We start from the raw sequence: 26,304 nt of genomic DNA, 5'->3' as shown, positions 1-26,304 counted from the left end.
AATCTAGAGGTGTTTAAAAACTGGTAATGGATGGTAGTGACAATATCCACCTAAGTAGAAAACAAGCCATGATATTAATGGATCAACTCCTACATTACCTCAGGCAAAAAGAGGGGCATATGTATGAAGTAGGTGTGTTTTTATTTGAAGATTAAGGGAGGGAGTTTATAGCTATGCAAATCAAACTACAAGACAGAAGGAATACAATTTATGCATTCTATAGCAACAGCAATAACAGCTGTATCAATGGTTGATTTTTAGTCACGGTGTCTGAACTACTTCTATCACTCTCAGTTAGGAACATCCTGCCAGTCTTTGAATTACCTGACCATTAATCCTGCCTTCCCTGATGTATTACCACATCACAAATAATGTCACTGAGCCGAGCTTTTTCACCCCAAGCTCTTAGCACTCCTCTGTAATTTCTATTTTACAGAGAGGAGGAACTGAGAAGTGATTTGTTTATGGAATCAACTACTCTGAATTTGGCCTCCTAAAACCCTTTGAATACACAGGCTGCCTGAGCAAAGAGTCAGGATACAGCCTGAAACTTGAAAGGAATGTGCCATTTCCTGCTAGCAGGGAGATGAAGTGTTCCCTTCTGCTGCCCTGGCAGGTCCCGTTTGGCAAATGAGCACATGTCCGTGTACAGAACAGCAGAGAATCAAACATGCAGACACCACACTGCTGCACTGGGCTTTCAGCAACCTTTTCAGTCTGCCTGCTTTCCCCAAAATTGTTCAGTCCTCTCCAAAGCAGGTCTTGTAGGGTGTATAACAAAGCACTACAAGGGACAAAGGCCGTCACAGGGTGAAGCCTTGCAGAGCTGGTTTCTCTGAGAGAAGAAAACCGCACAACCACCAGCTTAACAAATTCCACTGTGCTTACCTTATGAATATTTCTGTTTGACTGGATTGCTTATGGATTAAGAAGAAATTACCCTAACTCTGCTATTTCTATCAATCATAATTCCATTGCTATTCTTATATAATCTATACAATCCTTAAAATTTCTATAAACATGACAGTTCCTCATTAAATGTTTTGTATTCTGAGCCTGGTAAATTATCTGGATGACATTCAAGTTTGGACTGTCTTTTTCTGTGATTTAGTTTGATTGCTCTCACTCACGAGCATGTTCACACCATTTTATGTTTACTGAGTAACTGAATGATTAAGTTCTAAGACATACAGGATGCACCACAGTCCCTAGTGTGCTAGAGAGACAGACAAGAACAATGCAGAGCATGAATACATGCTGCTATTATAAAAGCAAATGTCATTTGCACATAATGAATTAGGTTTAAAGAGATACGTTAAGTTCTAGAGTAAGTAGATTTTGCAGTGTTCATTGTATATTATTTTGATATCTCAAGAAGAGTGGTTAATTCTAAGCAGTATATTAGGCAGCTCCCAAGTCTTGAGGTCATTATGGAATTTCTAGGCACAATTAGATTATTTATTTGATGAAATTTCTCTAAGGCACTTTTTTCCTCCGGAATTCATCATCATGTCACTCAGGGAAAAAAAAGCTGACATTAAGTGGTGTTTAGATTGTATTCAACAATTCATTGCTTCAGTGACAATCGCATTCCTTGTAGAGACACAAAAACCAGAACAACGACAACAATCTTGTTGACTTCTCGACATGAGCTGTCTGATGAATATTCTACATAGAGGAAAGCAAACTACAAAAAAAAAAAAAACCAAGCAATTAGTGGATAAGCTGTAATTGCATAAATAAGGCTAATTATACAGACAGGAAATCTTTTCAGTTCAGAAAATCAGATGCTAAACATTCCTCCCATTCACAGAAAAAGCCTTCCTACCATGCAAACAAAGCAAGCACATGAAAACCAGTGCTCATCAGGCTGATTCTTCTGTAAAGAACCTCCTTGCTCTGTAAAGGAAGAAAAAAACGTTAACTCAGTTTTTCCATCCTGGAGACCCACATGGATGCTACTGTAGCGAGGGCCTGTGCTTTGGAGGTGAAGGACATGGGAGAAGGAAAAAAGAGAGTAACTGCAAATTGCTGTTGTACTCAGGATGTAGCAGCAGAGGCAGCAAAAGAAACCAGATGGCTGTTTCAGAGCCGTGCAGGCTGCACAGAGCAGGGTATTTCAGGAAAACTGGGCAAGTTATTTTTACTGAAGGTCCCAAAATCACAGAATCTAGAATGGTTTGAGTTGGAAGGGACCTTAAAGACCATCCAATTCCAACCCCTCTGCCGTGGGCAGGGACACCTTCCACTATCCCAAGTTGCTCCAAGCCCCATCCAACCTGGCCCTGAAAACTTCCACAGTTTCTCCAGGCAACCTGTACCATGGCCTCACCACCCTCACAAGGAAGAATTTATTCCTAATATCTAATCTAAACCTGCCCTCTATTGGTTTAAATTCATTACCCCTTGCCTATCACTACATGTCCTTGCAAAAAAATCTTGTAGGCCCCTTTAGGTACTGCAAGGCTGACAAAGTAAAAATAAATGTGCAAGTTCCTTTATAACACACAACTTGGCTTGCAGGAAAGGTTCAGCCCTGAGCTCTCCAGCAGCTGACTGCCCCCAAAAAGCAATTCCCCACAGCGTGACACCACCATCGACAGCCAACCTGTGCCTTGTTTACTACCACGTAACTCCATCATACAACTGAGAGAAAATCTGGTGTCATCCAAGAACCACCTCCCTGCCCCAGCTGCTGCACTCCCAGCAGCAGGCACTACACCAGGTTAGAACCCACAGCACGGACACAAACACACGGGGTGCCAACTTTGGCCTAAGAGACCACAGGATTGAGGGACTAAAATCGACCAGTATTTACTGTGGCAGCATATCCAACATACATATGACCACTTAATTGCTAAATTGAACATTAAATAATATTTGTTGAAGTGCTTTTTACACTGTCTTTTTATTTTCATTTGCCAACCTGAAGTGTATGTGTGTGTATATATTTTTCAACACGCACTTAATTTCATTAAATTATTTCTTTGGCTGTGACACCGTAGCTGCACGAGAGCAGAGGAAAGACTCGATAATTAGAGTGAAAGTTGAATGTTTAGAACATTATTCCAATAACTAAGTTCAATTTCTACAAATTCTACGAGAAAATATTTAATACTATTTAAAACCTCTTTCATGTCATACTTGCATTCCAAGTGGTAAGTGCACAGTACTGCCAATATTTCTGTTCTGCTATATCCAATGAAGTAGAAATGCTGATAACATGTTCATTAAAGCAGTCAAAAAAAATGTATGACTTGAATACTACATTCCTAGCATTTGTATTTAATAAGAAAGAAGCAGACCACTCCTACATAGAAAACATCTCAGTACTGAGGGAACCTCTTAGTTTTGAAACCCCAATTCCTGCCCCCACCAAGTTTCAAGGCCTGTTTGAGCTGGTACTTACTGGCTTTGGCAAAAGTGCTCTAAAGCAGTAAAAATGACCCTGGATTTCTAGAGAGCACTGCCAGCTGCTGGAGTTACTGAGAGCTGTCACTGAGCTGTGACAAGCAGTGGCTGCCACAGGCACTCTGGAAGTTAGACCACCCAGCAGGGAAAACAGGAAGAGGTCTCACGAAATAGGACGTGTGCACTGGTAAAAATTTGTTTTCATCAGTCAGTCAAATGAACAGAGCACACAATACCCAGATTTTCTAACTTTCTGCAGCACATTGTCCCTCTGTCCCTCATACTCTACCTGGACCAAGTGCTCCCACACACTTGATGCTTCACCAGATGGACTGAGACAGACAAGAACTGATATACTTGTCTTCTGCAGCGACACTTCCTTGTCCTCAGTCTAAGTGATCGGCCAGACAGATTCTACAGGATGTATCAAGCCTTGAAAATTGCTCTGAAAATGGACAACTATTCCTGGATATTCCTTGTCTGACAACATAAACATGTACCTAGGATGACACGTTACTGGCTATCCAAGTGTACGAGAGCATGAATCTATGACAACAGCAACAAGTTTTCCCTGACTGTTGGTGAGTGCTGCTGCTCTCAGTGTGTCCTCTTGGTGAATTCTCCTTTCCTACCACGCAATGTGCAGGGCATGAGAAGGAGACCACAGCTACCATCATCCGCACTGGTTCCTTCTCATTACTCGTTTTATATCCCCTTCTCCTTCTTTAAGCAATTGCCGTACAAGATCAAAACTGATGTGGAGCTTCAGTCAGGTCTTGGTAATTTTCAACTAAGAAAAAAGTATTTTTTGCAGATGCAAACCCATCTCTTTTTTTTCTTCTTCTTTTTTTTTTTTTTCAATTTTTATTTTTTCCCCAGCATGAAACACACCAGTGAGATACACTGAGGCTACCCTTCAGAGACTGTCCTGGTTTCACCCCAGCCAGCAGCTTAGCCCAACACAGCCACTCACTCATTTCCCCCTGGTGGGATGGGGGAAGAGAATCAGAAGAGTAACAATGAGAAAACTCACTGGTTGACATAAAGACAGTTTAGTAGGTAAAGCAAAAGCAGTGCAAGGGAAGCAAAACAAGGAATTCACTCCTCACTTCCCATGTGCAGGCAGGTGCCCAGCCATCCCCAGGACAGCAGGGCTCCATCACACAGAAGGGTGACTTGGGAAGACAAACACCAGCCTTGTGAATGTTCCCCTCTTCCTTCTTCCCCCGGCTTTGTGTGCTATGCATGACCCAATATGGTCTGAGATACCCCTTTTGGGTCACTAGGGGTCAGCTGCCCTGGCTCTGTCCCCTCCCAGCTCCTTGTGCCACCTCAGCCTCCTCGCTGGTGGGGTTGAGTGAGGGGCAGAAAATCCTTGGCTCTGTGTAAGCTCTGCTCAGCAACAAGGAAAACATCCCTGAATTATCAGTTGTGTTCAGCACAAATCCAAAACATGGGCCATACTGGCCACTGAAGAAAATTAGCTCTACACCAGTCAAAACCAGCACAGAGACACAGCCTGAACAACAGCAGAACAGTGAAGATATCCCATTACCTGCCTGACTGAAGCTAATCAGCAGATTTGTTCACTCTGAATCAAGTCAACTAGAAATCACTGCCTTACCCTGCTGGGTAGATTCCAATTTCCAGTTAAATTCATGTAGGGTCAAGCACTGCTCAGTGTGATCAAAGGTGACCAAAGTGTTGCCTCTGTCTCTGTAGGGACTCATCTCACTGTGGAGCTGAAAAGAGTGATGATAAAGGTTTATCTAGTTCACAACAGTCAAGACTAATTCAGAAGACTTTCCACTTTACATAACAGCACTTTTTCAATCTACTTTACCAAAGCAATCCCTGAAAACTATAAATGAACTAGGTTTAGAGCTCTTACATCAGGTGAAAAACATGGTAGGCACTGCATAAGTCAAAATGCTGATTCAATATAAATTCACACTGTAGTTCAAATGTGGTAACCTGCCAGCCTTTTTTTTTTTCCCTGAAGAGTTAGCTTTGTACCACAGAGTTTCTCCCAGTGCCTCATCCAACCTTGCCATTGTATCATTATGCTTGACCTGGCATCATTTCCTGTTCTACAGTCGACTTGAAAACTTGACACCCATTCAGACTTTCTATAGCACATGGTGGGTAACTGGAAAGAACTGGATCCTTGTGCTGCACGTCAGATCAGCTTGGTGTGTCAGGCTGCAGGTGCCTGGTAAAATCAAGGAAGCACAGCCTACTTCCAGCCACAATTACAGCTCTTCTGTCTTGATTTCATACTAGAAAACAGCTTGCTTCCTAATTGCTGACACACGTCTGCTGATTATGTTCAGAGCCTTGAAGCTGTCTGTATCCTACACTGCAGTACTGAGAGGAACAGCTCTGTTTAAATGTACTAATAATTTACCAGGTGTATTGCAGAGGTGACTAATGATTTCTTGCAACCTGCTGATGCTCCCTTAGCCACACAATTAGCTCCCCCAGCTGCTTTTATACAAAACGATGGGATCCTTACCGGGCACCAGTGAGGAGCTGGCAGAACGTCTGTTCTGTTACATATTGTTCTTAGGCACCTTAATTTATGGGACTGGTTTAGGTCAGGGCCACTTAGAGAGACAAAGGAAACTGTCAGCAGCTTTTACCTGGGATTTTGCAAGAACCTGTTTTCACTAAGGACGTTTGTTTTCTATTGGTTACAATGATTTCCTCTACTATCCCTTATTTCCTCAGCCTAGTCTCTCTCTGCTACTTGCTTATGATGATAAATATTCACAGACCTAGGAACATGAAGTGACTGGATTTTTATTAGATTGCAACCTGTGTACATAAACTATATCCTTACGCATAATTTTCTGTTGGCACCTCCGAGTGCACTTATTTTAACAGGAATGTAAATGCCTTCTTGATGACCAGGTAATTTAAAGACCACAGGGAGGTATGCAATACAGTATGCCAAAAAACACCACCACAAAACCACTAAATAAAAAACCCTGGACATTTTCAGAGTCTGGGGAAAGCAAACATTTCTTCAGCTGAGTTTTATTTGAAAGTTTTTGAGAGGTTAACTGTCAGCCTGGGTTGTAAACAAGAGAAACTAAAGATGTTTCTGTAGTCAATATCTGATTTATTTAGAACAAATACAGGACTATAACCAGCTGAAATCATCCTCCTCCTTTGGTAAATTTGGCAAACTTGTTCCCAAGAAGTCTTTTAGGGTGTTTTTTCTTGGAATGGAAAATTTTGAAAACTGTTTTGAAAAAAAAGATACTGGGTAGAAGGAGCTGGTAGGGTGTCATGGTGAGGCACTGAGGCTGCATCTGAGAGAACATCCTGGCAGAAACTCAGCTGTGCTATCCTTTTCCCATGAGAACTCTGCCACCTGTAAGGTGAACCGTCTGCTGTGAGTTCCCAACTGCACACACACAGACTTTGTCCACTCTGGTACATCAATCCTGCATGACACAGGAAAATTCTGAAACCTGACTCTACTTATGCCACTGTGCTGGTCCCAGAAAGGGAAGGATGGGAAGGGAAGAAGTAAAGATCAGATGTTTTCAGTGCTCTTTAGTGAAGGGGGGGGAGGCGTGTGTGTGTGTGTAAACCTCAGCAGTGCACACAGGTTTGCATTCACAATGAACTGCTGCATTCACACTGGCTCATGAACGTGTATCTGGGGCTAAACCCTGCAAAGCACCTCATCAAACACATATCCTCTTACAAGGCAATCAAGAAGGCTAATTCTGTCCTCAGGGATAAAGCTGGAAATTGCTAGAGGTTACTAGTCCATTCTCCATCCTTTATTCCTCAGAAGAGCCCCCACAAGCTGAATCCCAGCACAATAACATTGTCAGGAGATCCTTTTGTGTGGTCTAGCAAAGGAGGGGAAGAATTAATCTCTGTATCTAAAGCAACAGGCCAAGTAGTTCTGGTAGAAGATGACCAGGCAGTGCCCAGGCAGTCACAGGCTGCTATGCACAGCCTCATCACCAATCTGACTGAAATGAGAATGTGGTAAAAAGAGAAGAGAGAAAACTGTTGTGTGCTACACAGCACAGATCTGAATGAAGATTGGCCATCTGTTTGTGCTGGATATCTCCCACTGGTTTAGAGACAAGCTACTCCCTGGCAATATGTTCAGCAATTCAAGAAGTCCCATGAAGGCATTTCCTTTATTCTTTATGACTCTGCTGAAGGGAGCAAGTAGCACCATTTTCTGCCCTGGAGGAAGAAAAGTGTGCTGGGATGCTGATGGCAATGGTCAAACATTTCTGGACTCAAGACTCCTACAGAAGCTTTGCCATTTCTCAGTGTAGTGAGAGCACATGGGATGGTTCACTGGGGTCCCTGTAAGTTACAACTCCAATGTCTAAACATAGAAATAAAGGTATTGCATCTAGCATGGCATTTGTGAAGAAGGAAAGCAATGCTGCTTAGTTGACATAAAATAGTTTCAGTTTTCTTTGAGTCTTCCAACCCCTTGTACCTCTGTCCTAGTGCGTGCTCTGTGCAGTATCTATTCAACACAGCCAGTAGGTGCCTCTATGTGTAGAACACATATTTATAAATTATAGTGATTAACTGGCAGCAGTTTTGGCTTGAATTTTGCTTAGTCCATTGGACATGCTGCACTTCATTCTATTTCAAGCTACTGTTTTGCAATTTGCAGAGAAATTTTATAGCCTACGGGGCTGAAACCTAATTTTTGTTCCAAACCTGTATGGCATCTACAACAGCAGCCAGAACAGTTGCCTAAAGAGTGATATACCAATAAATATCATTCTCCATTTTTGAAAGCAAAGATTTTTGAAAGCACTGCCTACAAGATGAGCTTCCACATTGGGTTTTCATCTTGATTTGAAGCTCAAAAGAGAGAAAAGCTGGCTGGATTTCAGGCCCATCCTAATACTGTAATCAAAAAGGGCACAGAAGGGAGAGCATATTTAAGGTTCTTCTCACTTAGTGAAACCGAACAGAACATGCTGACTTAAGAATTACAGTTGTCCAACAGCTAAATTTCTTTCTTGTATATCAGCTACTTCATCAGAAAGAAGATGTTAAAAGAGGACAGTGAAATCATCTCTTGAAAATTTTCACTAGAGACAACAATAAAAAAGTTATAGCAAAGACTAGTGGATTTTAGTTCTGTTGCTGCTTTAGAAAGATTTTTTTTCTGTTCTGTAGACATACAGTCTACAGTGCAGTACAAAAGTTTCCTAAAGAACTTCCATCCTCCTGCTCTTTTGAAGCAGCTTCTGATACAACACTTGAGATGTGGATGAAGATGAAAAAAGTGCATTTGATGAGCATCATAACTGCTGATGTGACCTTATTTGATCAGAGAGTCTCTTGGGGTTTAAACTTCCTTACAAGCTCCAAGATTTCTGTAGCAGTGACATACTGCATATCATAACAAACATATCAAAAGACTTTGGGAGAAAAATAGTTAATGAAAAAGAGATAAAGTCACAGTATTGTTAAACCAGTAAAGTCTATTTCATGGCAATTTGTTGAGGAGAGATATACCTCTCATAGAATATCCCGAGTTGAAAGGGACACATCAGGATCATCGAGTCCAACTCCTGGCCCTGCACAGGACACCCCAAGAGTCACACCCTGTGCCTGAGAGCATTGTCCAAATTCTCCTTAAACTCTGTCAGCCTTTGTGCTGTGACCCTGGGGAGCCTGTTCCAGTGCCTGACCACTCTCTGGGGGAAGAACCTTTTCCTAAAATCCAAAATAAACTTCCCCTGCCTCAGCTTTATGCTGTTCCCTCAGTTCCTATCACTTTTCTTTTTGGGTGTAGTTCATCGGGGTAAATAAAGGCTGCTTCAAATTTCTTTGAGGGGAATAGGTGGTGTTGGCATTTTAAGTATCTTGATTATTTGTTTTTAATAAAATTATAGAGAGCTTTTATGTGTTCTATTGTTACTCTATCTAGAAAAGCCAGCTGTGAATAGGAAGATAGATCTTCAGCAGCATAACACTATTTCTTTTCATATAGTTCTGTTTAAAAAAAAAAAGCCACACAAAACTCGAAAGTAGGTTCAGACCTAATTACTTGAAGATTTTCTAGTGCTCACCAAGATGAGACTGGAGAGTCTGCCTTGATTTTCCTAAATTTTAATTTCTCAATTAAAAAAATGCACAGTTGGAAGTGTTTCCTGGGCTTTCCAGAGAGTACCGCAGGATTCACACTCTTCAGGAGCAGCATGATGAAGTGAAATTAGCAGACCTCGTACTGTTTTATAAACCAACTTAGTCCCCACTAGAGTCTACGTGTCGCTGAAGGAAACCATTTATACTCATATACCATTTATACTCACAGGAGCTATTTCATACGCCAGGAGATTGAGTACCCACACAGCCCATTTTGCACCTAATCATGGAAACAGCAGTTTGGTTCTGCCCAAGACTCAGAGCTTTGCCACAGCCAATTCGGAATCTTCAGCCAACTAAAACAACTTCCAAGCCACTCGCAACAAGAGTTCAGATTATTGTTGTTACAACCATGATCATACATTGATACCTCTTTGCAAATCCACACAGCGGGTACATCCATAACTGAAAATTGACAGAATAAGTAGGCTACTAAGGTAATTTCTATCTAAAGGCATTTTAAACTAACCCAAATGCTTTTACAGTTTGGAGTGCCAAATAACTGTGAGAAGAGCGTCACTTGAAAGATGTTTCTTCTTTTCCTGTCATTTGTGCTATTCAGAAATACACACATTTGGACGAGTTACTTCAGTAAACCTCTCTTCCAAACTGCGTCTCAGGAACTAACTCATGCTCATTTGCCAGTTCTGTGCAGTTTGTCTGTAATAATAGATACACTCAAGTCAATTTGATAGCCTTATAACAGATAGGCCCATTTTATCCAGAAAGTTTAGAATATCTCTTTACTACATAAATCAGAAGGCTTTCATAATTGCCTTTTTTTCCTCTAAAAGCACTATCCAGCATGATCTTCAAAAAGTATGGATTCATAAGGGGTCTGAATCCCATTTGAAAGCTGGACAGAGTTGCATGTTTTTGACTTGCCAGTGAAAATTGTACTCGTGCTTATGAACACAGTTCACAGCATGTCCCTACAGCAGAAATGGGGATAGTTTGAAAGCAGCATTTCCCTGAAGATTTATAAGCTCTTTAATAGCATACTAATTCTTTTAGAATTCCGAGGGATTTTTTACTGAACCTATCCCTGACCAAACATCCCTCCTTCAATGACAGGTTATTTCGTTGCTGTTTTTTTTCATTCTTTGCTATTATTGTTCAAGGATTCCCTTTCAATATAGACCATTTAGCATTAAACTGCACGTGATAATGATCTACACCTTTACACCATCTCATGGTCCCCTTTGGACATCCTGTTCTTCCTCTTGTATTTCTCACCCTACCTCTCCAGAACGCTGCAAATTCAAACATTACACTGTTTTTTTAGCTTCATCATTGGTTCAGAGTTTCACATATTTTATGATCTGTGTCATTTATTTTACAATCCCATCTTTTTATGTTGTGAAGTTTTGTTTGGGGATCAAACTTTTGTCTATCAATAGTTATTTGTTGATTATATATGTGTGTCTTAAACATTTCCATTACCTCTGAAAAGAATTTACAGCACTATAAAACTTGTGCATTCTACAGTTCATATAGATCATATTTTGTTCTACCTCTGAATTTTTATATGTTTTTATGTGATGAATATTTACTTATTAAACATCCTTCTCACACTGCAATAGCTGGTTCTTCTAACATGTGTCTCTTATCCTTTTTGTTGTTGTTTTTTAGCAACTGACTAGTGAAACACAGACATAAGGTACTTACACGTAGGGGAAGAAAATCCTAGTGCTCCAACTCTGCATTTGTAACACTGCCATGAGACTTCATCATTTATTCTGCACATTTATCAATAATTGTGATATTTTATGGTTTCTAACTATACCTTTATGTTATGATTTAAAAGTCTTATATGCCTTAAACAGCCAGTTAAATGCTGTATAAATTTGATATTGCACTTCTCTAATTAGCTACAATATTGCTGTTGACTTCACTCAGCAAAATGTAAGGCTCCAGGGAGAAAGGTTTCTGCTCATGAGCACTAAAAGCACAGGTATCACTCAGGAGTGTGTTTTTCTTCAAAATACAAGTATAAAAGCTGATCATATCCCATGTCCATAGTTACAACTACTGTCTCTACAGTAGTTGTTTAAAATATGCATAAAAGTCTCTTTCACTCGCATTTTCAACAGCATTTACAACTTTACAGTTAAAAGCTTTTCACTGCCACTTGGGTGTATGTTTTCACCAACAAAAACAGAGAAATGTTGGCTAGTTAAGTTAGCTCAATCACAACTGGAAACGGATCTTGGTTTTCTCTTTGGGTAGGTTATTTTGCCCATGTCCCTCAGAAAAAAAAAATTCATAAGCACAGAGGAAACATAATAGAATGCTAAAAAATACAGTAAAATATAAATTGCATCCCTATTTTTACTGTTCTTCCCTTGTGTGTCTCACAAACATCTCCAGCAGACCAGCCTGTGGAACACTCATATTCCACAGTAGGAAAAAGAATATTTGTGTTTCTGTGTGATGAGTAACAGAAATCATTGCAGTATCCACATCTTGCCAACAAGCCATGATGTCCATTTTGTATCACTCTGGGAATAATTATGACTAAACACAGTTGAACCAAATTCCACCCTTTTTCTCTCTCTTTCTCTCCTTCTATCCCAGATTCCATCATGTTCAGATCCTGGCCTCAGCTGTGTGTCTAAATCTTTCTATAGTGTTTTCCCATGTCTTTTCCTAAAGGTTATAGACCAGTGCAAAGTTCCCAAAGATATTACACTGTTTACCCTCTCATTTTCATCATCTCTTTTGAGATGATTATTTACTCTTTAGTTTCTGGAAGAACTGCAACATAGTGTTCGTTTCTGGGATAAATCAGCTGTTTCTACCAATAAATGCTACAAAACAACCTCATGATCTTCATTCCAGGGTCACCACCTCTGGAAAAAGATTTGTCCCAGTGCCTGTAATATTTTTACCACATAAAAACAACCACGCCAAACCCAATGTGAATTACCTGAAAACAAATGGGAAGCTAGTCTGACGGTATCATCTAACTACACGTCTCTATGGATTTTCAAAAGATATTGCTATGGAGGTAGGTGCAGCATGAGATTCCCAGGAAATACCTGTGTGGGCCAAGACTTGGTCTCCTCACTCTGCAGGCAAGTACAAGAAGACCCAAAGCCTCTAAGACAGTCCCACCTCTGGGGTCCACTGCTGCTACTCTAGAGGGATGGCAGCTCCCACTTACAGGAGAGAGTGTCATTATTTTCCATAGGCAAGGAAAAAACTATAAACATGCAAATACTAAGGGATATTTTTGTAACACTAATGCTTCAGTGCCTAAAACGCAAGACTAGAAATTGAAAAAAGAAATGAGCAGAGATTAAACACTCAATTTTATTCTTATTCTTAGGACTTATTCTCAAGTGCCAGGCTGACAGAGGAAGAAGCAGTATAGGGAAAAGACATAGGAAAGCCCTTGGAGGAAAGTGCACTGTCCTTAAACAAAGATCTGTGTAGCAGATGCAGAAGAGAAGATGGAGTGTCAGAGCCCTTTTGGCATTTCAGTGATTTTCTCTGTTGAACATGTTTCTAAATCCTCTATCCAAGACCACGCACCAGAAAGCAAGAAAAAAGAAAGTTTGTTTGTTTTTAAGGCAGAGTTTTGTACTGTAAACAAGCCTAGTTCTTTACAGTGAGTTCAATTCCATTCCTGTGTTAGCATTTAGATAAAGAAACATTGCCTCCATTAGGCTTTTGGGTGGTTTCACTTTCTAGGTCATTTGACCATCAATTAAAATTAAACTGCCAGGTTGTGTTTCTCTGTGTGGTAAAAAGTCCTTTCAAAAGCTCACTCCAGTGTTCCCTGTAATCCTCAAACATGTACGTAAAGAGAAAATCATTGAAGTGTTTGCAAATTGGATTGTAGTTCGAAAATCTGCAAAGCAGTATATGCTGCTGTCTACGAGGATGGAGAAACAGCACAATTGATACAATTCCAGATGGCACTAGAATTAAATGAATCAAAAAGAAATCTTTAATTTTTAGTTTATATAAAGTTGGAGCTGAACAACAAAGGAAAAATTCTAAAAAGAATTGCGAAGTGGGATGTAAAAGGGACAAGTCAAATTTAGAAATTTTTGCATAATAATCACAGAAAGAGAGAATTGGGGAAACAGTTGGTTTTTTTCATATTCTTTTCATTTTGAAGTGGGAGATGAAGAGGTTTTTTTTTCACATGCAATTTTTGCTAATAATATATGGAAAGCCATAAGAGAACAAAGGACATTAGACTTCCTGAAAAAAGGGATTAACTGGAAAATAATAATGAGGAAAAAAAATGAAAAGAGATCCTCTTCCCTCTGTAAGACCTTGCATTTTCTGCATGCTGCAAGCCAAGTCAGAGAGGTATGAAACACTACAGATTACCAGAAGAGAGTTCATCTTCAAAGCAGAAACACCTTGAGGTCCAGCTTTAATGCCCAGCTTGTAACAGGGATTGTTACACAGCACTAGGAAATGAGGAAATATGTTCACCTCTCAAAAGGTGAAAAGTTTTGGCTCAGATTCTTCTCTCAAGCCAAACAAATGCACAGTAATTCATGCAGTTGTACACAGATGAGGTTCTGGCATTCAGCTATGATGTATGAGACATCTGAGTGATGTTCTCAGCCATGGACCAAATCTCGGACTGGATAATGGGGGGAAACTCTCAGGAGCTTCAGGGACAGCATGGCCCTGGTGAGACTGAACAATTCCTGCCAGTGTGGGCACAGGTCTTTGCACTTTCCAGATCCCCTCAATAGCCCTCACAGTAGCCACACAGACAACACTGAGAAGCAATTTCCTCTCTGCCAATCTGGCCATCAAATCTCTCTCTTCACTGCTGACCATGTCTGTGCACTGAACTTACAAAGATCTGTTCCACATCCAAAGCCAAAAGTGTGGGAGTAAATGTAAATATACTAATGTACAAGAAAAAAAAAAACTGTGACTGAAGTAGCAAGGACATGCTTCCATACCACAGCCAGAGCAGAATCATAGACATGTCATTTCATTTAAATTGTAGTGTTGCACAATATTTGTTCTTTTGCAGATGTCCAGAACTTTAATTCATTTTATTACAGATTAGCTATGACACTGCTGCCATTAACAACTCATAACTGGTTATAGTTAGTAGAGGAGTATAGAGTCCAAACCTCCTTTTTTACCATGGAAATACCAGAAATACTACTTGCAGCTCCAAGTATCCCAGGCACTGTAAGAAGCAGCTAAAAGCAATTAGCATTTCATTATGGAATAAACATAAAAGAAAGCATAATTGTTCTCTTCTTGATACTAAAAGACATAGAGATAGATCTGTTTTGCCATTCAAAAATGACTGGCAGTAGTTCTCAGTTTTCAGAAAGCAGCAGGATAGCCCATATCTCTCTCTTCCCTACAGCAACACAGCCTCTTTTGTATTTAAAACTGAAAACATGCCTTGGACTGTGAGGTATTGGTCTGCATGCTCAAGTTAAATCCACACATAAAGGGAAAGGAAAACCAACAACCTGCGTCTCAACCTGCTGGGGGCACTGGGCACAGAAAGCCAGCTGATCTCACATGGTGACATGTGTCTCTCCTCTCCTAGAGGCACATTCACATCTGCATGGGTAAGATGTACACTTACTATTCCTGTTGTTCCTGAAATGCAAAAGTCTGCATTGTACAGGAAGCACAGAGAGACTGTTACAGCACTTCAGCTTGGAAATAAATTGACAGCTCTGCACCCCTCGTTTTCTGTCTCCAAGGTTACCACTCGTGTTTTTTGTGAATGCTACTGTTTACTTCCTTCCTTCTTGTTTACCTGTTTTGTGCACAAAAAAATAGAGACATTAAAAAAAAAATATGCATTACAGACAGTTGCCATTTACAAATGAGGACAGAAGGTTAGGTGCCAGTGACAATTTTGCCAAGTCTCTTCCATCTCAGCACAATCTGTGCAAAGGGCTCAGAGAAAGCTGAGGCTCGTGGCAGCTGATGTTTATGGCTGTAATTACAGTCCTGGATCACAAACCCCGCCAGTGCCAGTTTTTCACGCACAACCTGGAAGAAACAAAAGTGGCGAGGGATGTTTGAGGGAAGCAGAAAGGCAAAGGGGATTTCTATGGTTAGAAAAATATAAAATGCACAGTTAAAACTATGCCACAGATCACATTCAGCACGAAGCGAGTTATAGGGTAGCTCCGAATTTTGGAAGCAACATGGGGCCAAGCCTGTCTTTCTGAGAGGCTTGCAAAGTGTCTTGCAAAAAGGATCTTGGTCTCAGGACTGAAGCTATTTGGGGCCCTCAAAAAGAGCTAAGATTTGCTGCAAGAACTTGAAATATCATTAAAAATGTTCATATTTACACTGATAGCATTTAATCAGGCTTCCCAAACTCAGCTATCTGCTAGAGAAAAACCCCATTCTGGAAATATAAATCCATTAAATCCCTAGGGCCCTTTTGCAGTAATGGCTTTAAGGTTTTTGAACCAAAGAGACATGCATTTACTCTGCCTGTGCTTTAGGTCAAAACTACAACTAATGAGACCTGCAATTCCCTTGATTTCAGCTGACCTACAGTGTTATTAACACACCTGCTGAGCTATTTGGAATTTGGAGCAAACAACACCACCCAAAGGAGGCACGTTTCAAACCTCAAAGTACACTCAAGCATTCTAAAAAGCATCTTGTAGGCCAGGAAAAGCATTTATATATATCTAGCATTAATATTAGATGCTAGACTAAAAAGAGGATGGTTTGCAAAATCACTATAAATAACAAGTCTCCTGTCTATACTAATAATTTCCTATCGATCAGAACTATGAAATGGAGAAACTGTAAACAAATGTTTCAACAGCTAAATACAAAAATATTTTTGTAACATATGATAAAAATGGCACAAATACTCTTGAAAACATTGTGGTTTGAAGTGAGGACACTTCAGGAGGAAAAAAGATATTAGTTAAGGAACAAAATATGACTCAGAAGAGCCAAGTGGGAAATGAGACTAAAAAGAAAATGCAAGACTACAATCATCAGCTTCCCAGGTGCCCTGAAAAGCAGAGGAGGCAACTGAGAAGAAATTTTGTCAAATATTTGTTTATATTTGTCAAAATCCTCACTCTGAAGCTCACTAGGTAAATGTTGTGGAAACTTCTGTGTACCTACTGAATAATATTTTTCAGAATTCAATCCCATAAATTCTATGTAGGCTATCAATTACATCAAGCACCAGGAAAAAAAAAGCTTTATATAAAAGTGCAGGAGGCAGGAAATCTGACATAACTAATTTTTAAAAGAAAGAAAAATTACACATGAGAATTCTGCTGGAAGAAGACAGAGGAATTTCATTTTTCTAAAAGTACAGGGAAAGGCTTTGTGTGTAGTACTTTTCTGAGCACCAAAAAACATGTTTGAAGACATATGCAAAAGCCATTACATCCATAGTCTATATATAAAACAGATGTACAATCACACTGCTAAGGCTTCCTCTTAAGAGTCTATCCCAGTGGACTGACACTATTTAAGCTAAGTAGCTCCATTAGTTATTGCAGATATTTGTTACTTTAGTAATAAATCAGGCTGTAGAAGTACAACTAAAATGCCATCAAACAGCACTGGATTCAGATAAGCACAAAGTCAGGTAGTTATTTTTTGTTGAGCATTTACTAACTTTCCTGTTATGTATTTTGTAAGAATATCTAGGAAAAACAAAGGTTTTACAAATCAACATGCGTATTTAAACCAAATTTAATAGCATGATCCATTTTTAAAAAGCTTAGGTCTGTCTCAGAAAGGCAATAAAGCACATACGCTGCTCTAAGCATGCCCAAGTCGTTTGTTAACTTGATGCTTAAGAAATACATATACATATACAATCCCAGACTTTACTGACTGGGAATTGGGACTTACTTCGATTTCAAAGGGAAAGATATGAATAGATCATCTCTTCAGAATGGAGGAAGCATTTAACATTCTAAGCTGTATTGGGGTTTTTTTCCTCTCCTTTTCTGAACTCTCACATGCTACCATATGTACATCCAGGACTATTAAAGTTCTCCTCAACACCCAGAGGATCCCCTGGCAGGTCAGTGTAACAGCAGCCCTACTAAAATGCCTCGATACTTGATCTGAAATGGCTTTCCAAAAATTTCAACTCCGGAAAATCAAACGAAAAACAGAAAAAAAAAAACAAAACAAAAAAAACAAGCAGATGACCAGAATCCTTGAGAGGTACCTAATGTCTCTGATGTTGATTTTATCATACTGTTTTGGCAACTTGATATGCTCTGTCAGTATTTAAGACATTGACAAAATACCCCCTCCATCACAGAGAGTTTACAAAACAGAACCAAGATGCTTCACGTCATTCCAGGAGACAAAGTGATCATGAGCATTTGTATAAAACTCTTTCAGAGTGGAAATTGCTGTATTAAAGGATATTTGGTCATCTTAAAAAAAAATGACCATAGTTTTGTCTGAGTGATGTCTTGGGTTCAGGAAAAAGATGCCCTGAGTATTAGGATTCTCACCAACATGGTGATGTGTATCTCAGCCATAAGAAATTCTCATAATTGTCTCCTCATGGATTTCACCCCTTCCAAGGGCAACCTCGATAATCCATGGCTGATTCACTAAGATCTACAAACTCACTGTCATTATTGGTATTTCTAAATTTGATGCTACCAGAGGTTGAAAAAAACAAACTCTAAATGGAATGATACTCCACAGCAGAATCTATATTTTATGCTCTTGGCATACTTAGAATTTAGCAGGACATATATAATTTCTACTATTTATTCACTTATCCTGAATTCACATTAGATAGAATGTAATTTCTGTTTATCCTCAAATGGATTAACTTAATATTGCACTGTTTTGTTTAAAATTACATATTGTCAAAACAAGCCCATAAGATGAATTACTTACTTTCTGTTAGTATGCTTGAGGTTCTTACATACAGTCCTAAATTTCCCGTTAGCCAAAGCAAAACTTTATACAAAGTATACTCTAAAAACAGTAGGGACAGATTTTTCACTCTTATGAAAGCCAATTTCAAAGGAGAATCACAAATACAGAACAAAGAATTCCAAATTGCAAAATCTCTCCCTCCACAAAGCAATGTTGCTTCACAATGTCTTTATTATGTTAGATGCCAAGAGATACTCTTTTTGCTTTATGATTATTCCCTCCGAAATGTTCATTATGCACAAGATTGACCTTAGACAGGTTCACATATACAGTAAGTGAGTGCTTGTGCAAGTAGTTTGTCTTTCAATAGCTGTTTAATAATTTAAGCCTTAACTTTTGCAATCACGCAGCTCATAATTCACTTCAAAATTTTATACATAAAAAATTCCTTCTTGCCCCTTACTCGGCTCAAGAACAATGTCCTTGCCTCACAGAACAGGGTGCTTTCTACAGCAGTTTACAGCCAAGGGAAATAAGTCTTGTGATGCAAGGGAATGTGTGTCTCTGTCACCACTTCTCCTACAGATGTTATCTGTACATTTTAAAAGGCAAGGACTAAAACATTTTCCCCAACTCTCTGTGCCAAGCTTTAGTCCCCCTCAAATACAAAAGGCTATGCTTTTTTCCCCTCTTTTTCTTTTTCTTAAGGCCATGAAAATACAGCTGCAAATACTGCTTTTTCCTACAGGTAACCTGTAGTTACCAACAACGTGTTAGGAAATAATGGCACAGAATTATAAAAAAAAGTGATATAAAAAGATGAAAAAGAAACTGTAACCCTATTTTCTTTACCTACAGAATTCATTTTAAAACATGTACACAACCTTATTAAAATTGTAAGTAGCATAAAGAATGTAACTATTCTTTTGCTTTCACAATGCTTGGCATAAATCCATTAAAACCTCCAAAACCACGCAAATAAACTGTTGATGTTACTAAGCTAAATAATTCAGTGTCAGGAAACAGAGTAAAATGCAAAACCAAATATCAAACTAACTCTGCAAATCACATATCTATGGAAATTATAGGTGGGTTAGGGTTTTGACAAAACCAAGAAGAAAAGTTTACAATTAAGTAAATGCTTTCATTATCTATTTTTCTGAGAAAAACAAAGACTGTTTGATTCTTTCTGAGCCATATAAAACATTCTGAATAACAGGAGCTTTACTAGGCACAGAAATGCCAACCCGGTCCCACAGCTCACAGAAACAAACCTGGTTACAGGTTTACACAATTATAATTCATTATTTTCAAATATTATAACCTCAGAGTAACAATATTTTTCATATTTGTAAAGCCCTCATTTTTTCCCCAGTCTTTGTTTTGATGGCTAAAATTTTTAATATATGTAAAATAAAATAGAATTCCTTTCCTTAAGTCAGGAAACTGTTAGTCTTTACTGTTAAAAGCTGACCTGATACAGTTAATGAATTTGGATTCAACCAACTAAAAGGTTAATTCTACACAGACCTGTTTTTAATAAGATCTCAGGGCCTCACCTCTATGCAGTACATATAGTGAAGATGTTCAAACTCCCAGTTCAAACTTCCCTTGTTCATCAGGAAGTGAGTGGCATCCCATTGGGAGGCAGGCCAGAGCCAGGCCACACATACCTGGGGCTCTTCATCTTCACAGTCATTGTACCTAAACAGAGCAGCAAAGGGATTATCGAGGGATACAGAAGTTTCTCAGGATGCACTAAGCTCTCTTCATGCTGGAGAGGCAGGCAAAAGACAAAACCTATTTTTTATCCACGCAGAGCTATGTATTGGTCTCCTAAGCAGAGAAAGAAAAAAAACCAAAATCACAAAGTTTTCAAGCTCCAGCCCTCAGTAAGGGTACATACAGGCCTGCTGGTCAGTGAGGTGGGTGACTTAGTGACAGCAGACACCAGTGGGGCTGAGCTATTCAACACCACCTTTGCCGTAGTCTTCTCCAAAAAAGGTCTCTGTACTTGGTCAACAGGTTCAAAGAGAAGATGGAATATGAGAAAGTAATTGAGATTGATCCTTAAAAGTCACTGGGATTTGACAAGTTACATCTAAGTGTGTAGAGAAAACAGGGCGTGTCATTTAAAGGCCATTCTCTACTACTGATAGAAATCCACAGAGACCAGGAGAGACACCCAACAGCTGGAGAAAGTGTCTCCAAAACTGTCAAAAGGCAACTCAAGTCACTCAGAAAATCATGGAGTGAGTTCCCTCAGAACACCTTTTTGGGCATAAAGAAGAGAATAAGGTGATTGGGAACAACTGGCACAGATTTATTGAGGTTAAATCATACCTAACCAACCTGAGTACCTTCTATGATAAAACAATCACATCTGTGGATGAGGAAAGAGTTTTAAATATCAATTCTTTTGACAAGACTTTCAACTCATCATTCTTCTGCTTGTGACAAGTGAAGCACTGCAGGGATCAATCCTGAGGTCTGTCCTGCTTAAAGTCTTTAATGATGCCATTGAAGAGGTGACAGAATGCCTGCTTTTCGAATATGCAGATAACACCAAGTGAGGGCAACCATCAGTACACCTGAGGGCAGGGTTGCCTCAAGGAGAATCTGTATAGGCTTGAGGAACAGGCTTGAAAAAGACCTTTTCCTCCATGAAGAAAGCCCAGTAGTACACCAGGTTTCCCAGGTTTCCATCTCTGTTGTTGGAGATTTCCAAGATGTGACTGAATAAAGCTTTGAACAACCTGATCTGACCCCAGAGCCAGTTGCCTAAAGCAGGAGGTTGGACCACAGCCCTCCTGAGGTCCCTTCCAACCTGAACTTTGCTATGATCCTATCCTGCCTCCAACCTCTTGCAAACCGAAATGGTGAGAGTATTTCATTAGCTGTCTTCACACACAGAGGAGAGAAAACTTCAGGCTACATTTAAACAAGCAGAGTTGGCCTGGCTGTATTTCTGAAAATGGTTCTACATCCTGAAGTTAAAGGTGCCCAAGACACTTCTACCCTCCTGTGCTGAAAACTGTTTTGGATTTGGTAGACAACTGCACCAGGTACTTGTCTTTTGCCCATGGCCACAGGTTTCTCTGCCACCCAGGAAAACTGTTCTCTGGAGTCTCTGAAGTCTTGGACACACAATTCGCTTTAGAAAAATCCCAACAACCACATCTGAAATCAAAACCATGTGATATCTGCAAACAACAATACTGACAACAGCTGCAGATACGGTAACAATGAATTTCCCTGTACATGGATGTCCACGACAATGTTCCTCTTCATACTGTAATAGAGCTTTAGTCTATGGGGGGAAAAAAGCCTAAACAAAACACTAATTTAGTGAGAGCTACATGGAACTGGAAACTGTCATCTTTTTAAACTGATATGAGTAAAATAGCCTTTTCCCTCCAACATGTCCTTTATCTGCCAGTCTTATGGTTTAATTTTACATCCACTGTAAGGATCCTATTAAGTCACACAGTGTAAGTTCAGCATATAAAAAGCTTATGCTTTTTGTCCTCTGAGTCCATGGTAATATTCTCTTTTACCTAATCTTCCTCTACTCTAATAGTCTTCTCCTTCCACTTTTTATCTCCCATTTTACTCCCCTTCCTCAAACCTTTTATTGTACATATAAGAAGAAACCTTTTTCTGCTGAACTCTCTTTTCCATTCTTTTTTAACAGTATGATGTTCCAAGAGCCTCAGTGTCACACAGCTCTCACATGATTATAATGTTCTGAATCGCTCTCCACACTGACATTTCCTGTGTAGCAAAATATTATGTGAAAGTTTGGTCCGAGTTTCTTTGGATTTATCAGTCACATAAGAGTGAGAGTTAAAAATCAAATGCCTTATACGTGGTGGGGGAAAAACCCTCAAATATTTGTATTGGTGCAGAAAAGAATAAGCTCTTGCCTTTTCATCTGACAAGTAAAAAGAGCTCAACATATCTTTGTTATTGCTTGTGGGAAAGGAGACAGTAAATTGATGGTCACATCTAACAAGCATCATTGAAAATTTAAGCATAAGGCAATCAAACTGATCTTAAAATAACTGAAATACTTCAATAATTTTCTGCTAAATCATTAAAATGTGATGTAAACTTGCAATTTTTTTATAATAATTAAAACTACTCTCTAGCATTTATAATCAGGGGGAAAAGTTACAAAAGGGAAAATAAGGATTTTTAGTAAAAACAGTCAAGCACAGAAAAATAGTCAATGCTCATTTTCGGCTGTGGGTGTGTTTTTTTCCCTAAATTTAAATAATAGTTTGAATAAAATCAGAAAAATACTAAAAAACACCTGCAAATTTATTGGCTATTATATAATTACCCAGAATAAATTAGACAACTTAAATAGTCTACATAAAAATCATGCTCGTTTGCATTTGAAAAGAGTATTAAAACTAAAAATCAGGAAATTTTTAAATGGAGAAAGTGAGGAACTAAAATTTAAAATTAAAATTTTATGCAAACTGTAGACAACCAATAATTCCAAATTTCTGTCCCCTTTCCAAAACCTGGACAGAAATAAAGCCAGTGGTCTCAACAGTGCAAGTTTAGCTGCAAGTTAATGGAGTATTTAAAATCACAGAATCATTAAGTTTGGAAAAAACCTCTCTAAGATCATCAAGTCCAACCATCAATCAGCACCACCACCATGTTCGCCAAGAAACCATGTCCTGAAATGCCACATCCACATATTTTTTTAACATTTCCAGGGATGGTGAGCCCACCATTTCCTTGGGCAGTCTGTTCCAATGCTTGAGAACCCTTTCCATGAAGAATCTTTTCCCAATATCCAATCTAAACCTCTCCTGGTGCAACATGAGGCCATTTTGTCTCATCCTGTCACTTGTTCTCTGGAGAAGAGACTGACACCCACCTCACTATAACCTCTTTTAAAATATTTGACCATGATTGGAGTCCACTATATTTTACTTCTTTATTGTCACCTGGAGGGCTCCCTGTAGGGTTAGGAATGCAATTTATCCCTGAAGGGTGATTATGGTTTGAGGGATTCTGCCTCTCAGGAGCAATGACAGCAGTGGAGTCTCTTGCAACAAGAGCTTTGAGTTCATGTGGATACTGTCCAGACCTAATCTGAGTCTTTGTTCTGCCCCAGTGAAGATCAATGAACAACTACAGTCACTTGCTTTTTTTGTACTACACTCAGCTCTGCCTACTCAGAGATTGAATAAAAGGACAGAAATTTTCTATGCCTCATGTCTAACAATGCCTCAGCACTGTTTTAGCAAGTCCTTAAAGTATGAGAAAGATTTTTGAATTAGAATTTTGAAGTATTGCTGATACACTTGAAATGAAAACTTTCAGCGATTTGTTAATTTTTTTGTACTGGTGTTAACAACACATCCAGCAATACAACACCAGCTTCTAACTGATGAGCCACAAACCAGTAAAGTATTTAAGAACATACTTAGCTTTGAGTTAAAAACCCAACTGCTTAATTTACTACTGAATCAGATGCTGTAATTTTAAATAAAAACCAGAAGGTTTGGCCCGAAAAGTTTAATGTCAGTTTTTAACTGACCCCTTTCAGCAGCATCCCCATCTATGGAGCTTCCTGTTAAAAACCTGCTGCAGCAGCAGCATCTCTGGTTTTACTCCACGAAAGAGCAAGCACCAAATTAGTCAAAAGAAAAATCCACAACTGGTTGTGTAGGTTGTGCAGGTGTTCAGCAGGTTTGGAAGTTTGTGATAAATGAACAAAGCTGTACTTTTTTCAAAAGTAAAACTCACCTGGAGAGTACTGAGAGGAGGGCACCCAATGCTATTATACAGGCAAAGGATTTGCTCTCTTTCACTGGAAATACCTTTGTTGGAATACTGCATAAAAATTAATAAACTGAAGGCCATGGGGAGCTACAGGTTGTCTAGAAAAGGGCAAATGAAGAGAGATTGGAAGCACTGGAGCAATTTAGTTCCAAGAGGGATACATGAAAGACAGCAAGATTTGCTTTGAAATATGGCTTCTTTACAAAAAGCTCACTTTTGAAGTCCTTTATTTAGGCATAAATGTTTGAATAAAGAAAATTTAAAGCAGGTATTTTAAACTTTCTAATTATACTCTAAACACTTGTCCATAAATTATGTATGATCTGAATATTATAATTCCAATTTACTGTAATTTTTCTTGCACTCTGAGTGACAGGTTTTTATCAACTATGTGAATCAGCTTTATTACTTTCCAAAAAATCTGCCTATGTGCTGTTTAGAAAGAGAAAAAGAAAATGATATTCCTTTTTGCCCTACACAATTCTGATTATTTCATAATAGAAGAAATGAATCCCTCTCCCTTTTTGCTATGTCAAGCTCCTATTTTGACACTTTATATATCTGTGTTATTGAACCAATTTCAATAAAGAATTACAGGAAGGAAAAAATGAAACCTCTCTGAAGCTGAATGCAGCTCACCTGACAGACAGAAAATGGGCAGAGACAACTGAATCGTGCAATTATTGAAGTCATCACCAGCAGCCAAAGACTGGATTGTCCAATAAAAAGGTCTGTAAAGATCCTGATTACATCTGGGACTGGAATATCTCCTCGGTGCAGCTCACCAAGAATAACATACCAGAAGGAATGCCTGGGCCTAAGGAGCCCTTGAACTGTTTAAGACTCTGAAATTCCCTACTTGTTCAGGTCTGCTGCACTTCTAGATTTCAGGATTCACCAAAATATTACCAGCTAATTAATGCATTGTTTCAAAAATGATTACTTAGTTCTTACAAGTGAGTTATTACAGCAGTCTGAGAGAAATACTCTTATTTGGAACCTATTCTAGACAAAAAAAAAAAATCTTAAATCTTCAGGATAGAGTTCCAACTCTAAGAATTTTGGAAAGCTAAAGACTCTTCTGCTCCACTGAGAGCAAGAAAGAAGAGACTCTGCCTAACTACCTGCTGTAAAAGATGGTATTATTCACACCTCCATAAACACCTGATGAAATAGAAAAAAACCCTATCAGTATTTAGTGTTGAAAAATTCCACAGAAAAATCTTCTTGCTTATTTAAAATACAATTCAGAATTCAGTCTTCAAGTTATGGGTTTGCTAAATTATTGAGAACACTAAGATCTCACCTCATAAATTCAGATTTCTGTGCCAAAAGCAATTAATCATTGGAAATAGGCAAACTGGGAAATTTAACCTATTCTAAATATCACTGAGATGTCAGTCCCTAATAACAACATTAGGGCTCATTAATGTAGGGGCTCCCTATGCAAAGTAGGTTTAAGATTTTTTAAGATTGAAATGGATGGAATTCCAGAATTCTTACAGGCGGGTGAAGTGCTGATTCAGTGCAGCCTGGCCCTCACCCACCATTCCCGGCAGCCACGTTTGATTGCATCTGCAGTATCCAGAAATCCAGCCAGGCTCTCCTGAATTGAGAGGACTGTGCTCCTCTCTGAAGGGACCAATGTCCTGGGGGGACTGGGAGGGTACTCGGATGTTTCACTACTCCAGGCTTAGGGTAGTTTTGCAGGTATCCAGCTGATTTAGGCATCCCACAGGATGCCTGACGTGGAACAGCGGAATACTCCATATCCATCCTGCATTTATTCTTTACGTGAACTGAGATTGTAACTGCCCTGCTGAGCATGGTGCATGAAGCTACAGAGAGTAAAAGTATGTACTCCTCTGCTATAAAAAGTACATCTCAGAAAAGGGGAAAGACACTTCTAAACTCTTATTAAAAATGTGTCCTGCTCACTGATGAGCATTAAAATGGATAGCAATTCCCTACCTTAATTTGTTCTATGCTATCCTGTATGCTTCCTACAAACTTCAGAATACTTTGTCTCACGATTTTGGATATGCTACATATTTTTACTTACAGAAATATTCC

At 39.1% G+C, this 26,304-nt stretch overlaps 1 long non-coding RNA gene across 9 annotated transcripts in view; it reads right to left on the bottom strand.

Moving 5' to 3' along the window:
* The window catches only part of LOC127476888 (uncharacterized), a 554,098-nt gene that overhangs the window by 97,271 nt on the left and 430,523 nt on the right, over positions 1-26,304 (bottom strand). For 6 of the 9 annotated variants that reach the window (XR_007906755.1, XR_007906754.1, XR_007906758.1 and 3 more), the window contains 3 exons: positions 5,036-5,153; positions 3,701-3,911; positions 1,829-1,899 (listed from right to left, as the gene is read on the bottom strand). This is a non-coding gene — a long non-coding RNA (uncharacterized LOC127476888). The remainder of the gene's footprint in view (positions 1-1,828; positions 1,900-3,700; positions 3,912-5,035; positions 5,154-26,304) is intronic. The other 3 variants (XR_007906757.1, XR_007906760.1, XR_007906762.1) reach the window with 3 other exon arrangements.

The sequence above is a fragment of the Manacus candei genome, unplaced genomic scaffold (genome assembly GCF_025592945.1).
Source record: "Manacus candei isolate 608988 ecotype Guabito, Panama unplaced genomic scaffold, ASM2559294v1 h1tg000050l, whole genome shotgun sequence".
Classification (NCBI taxonomy): Eukaryota; Metazoa; Chordata; class Aves; order Passeriformes; family Pipridae; genus Manacus; species Manacus candei.
This window is presented reverse-complemented; position numbering and strand designations above follow the sequence as displayed.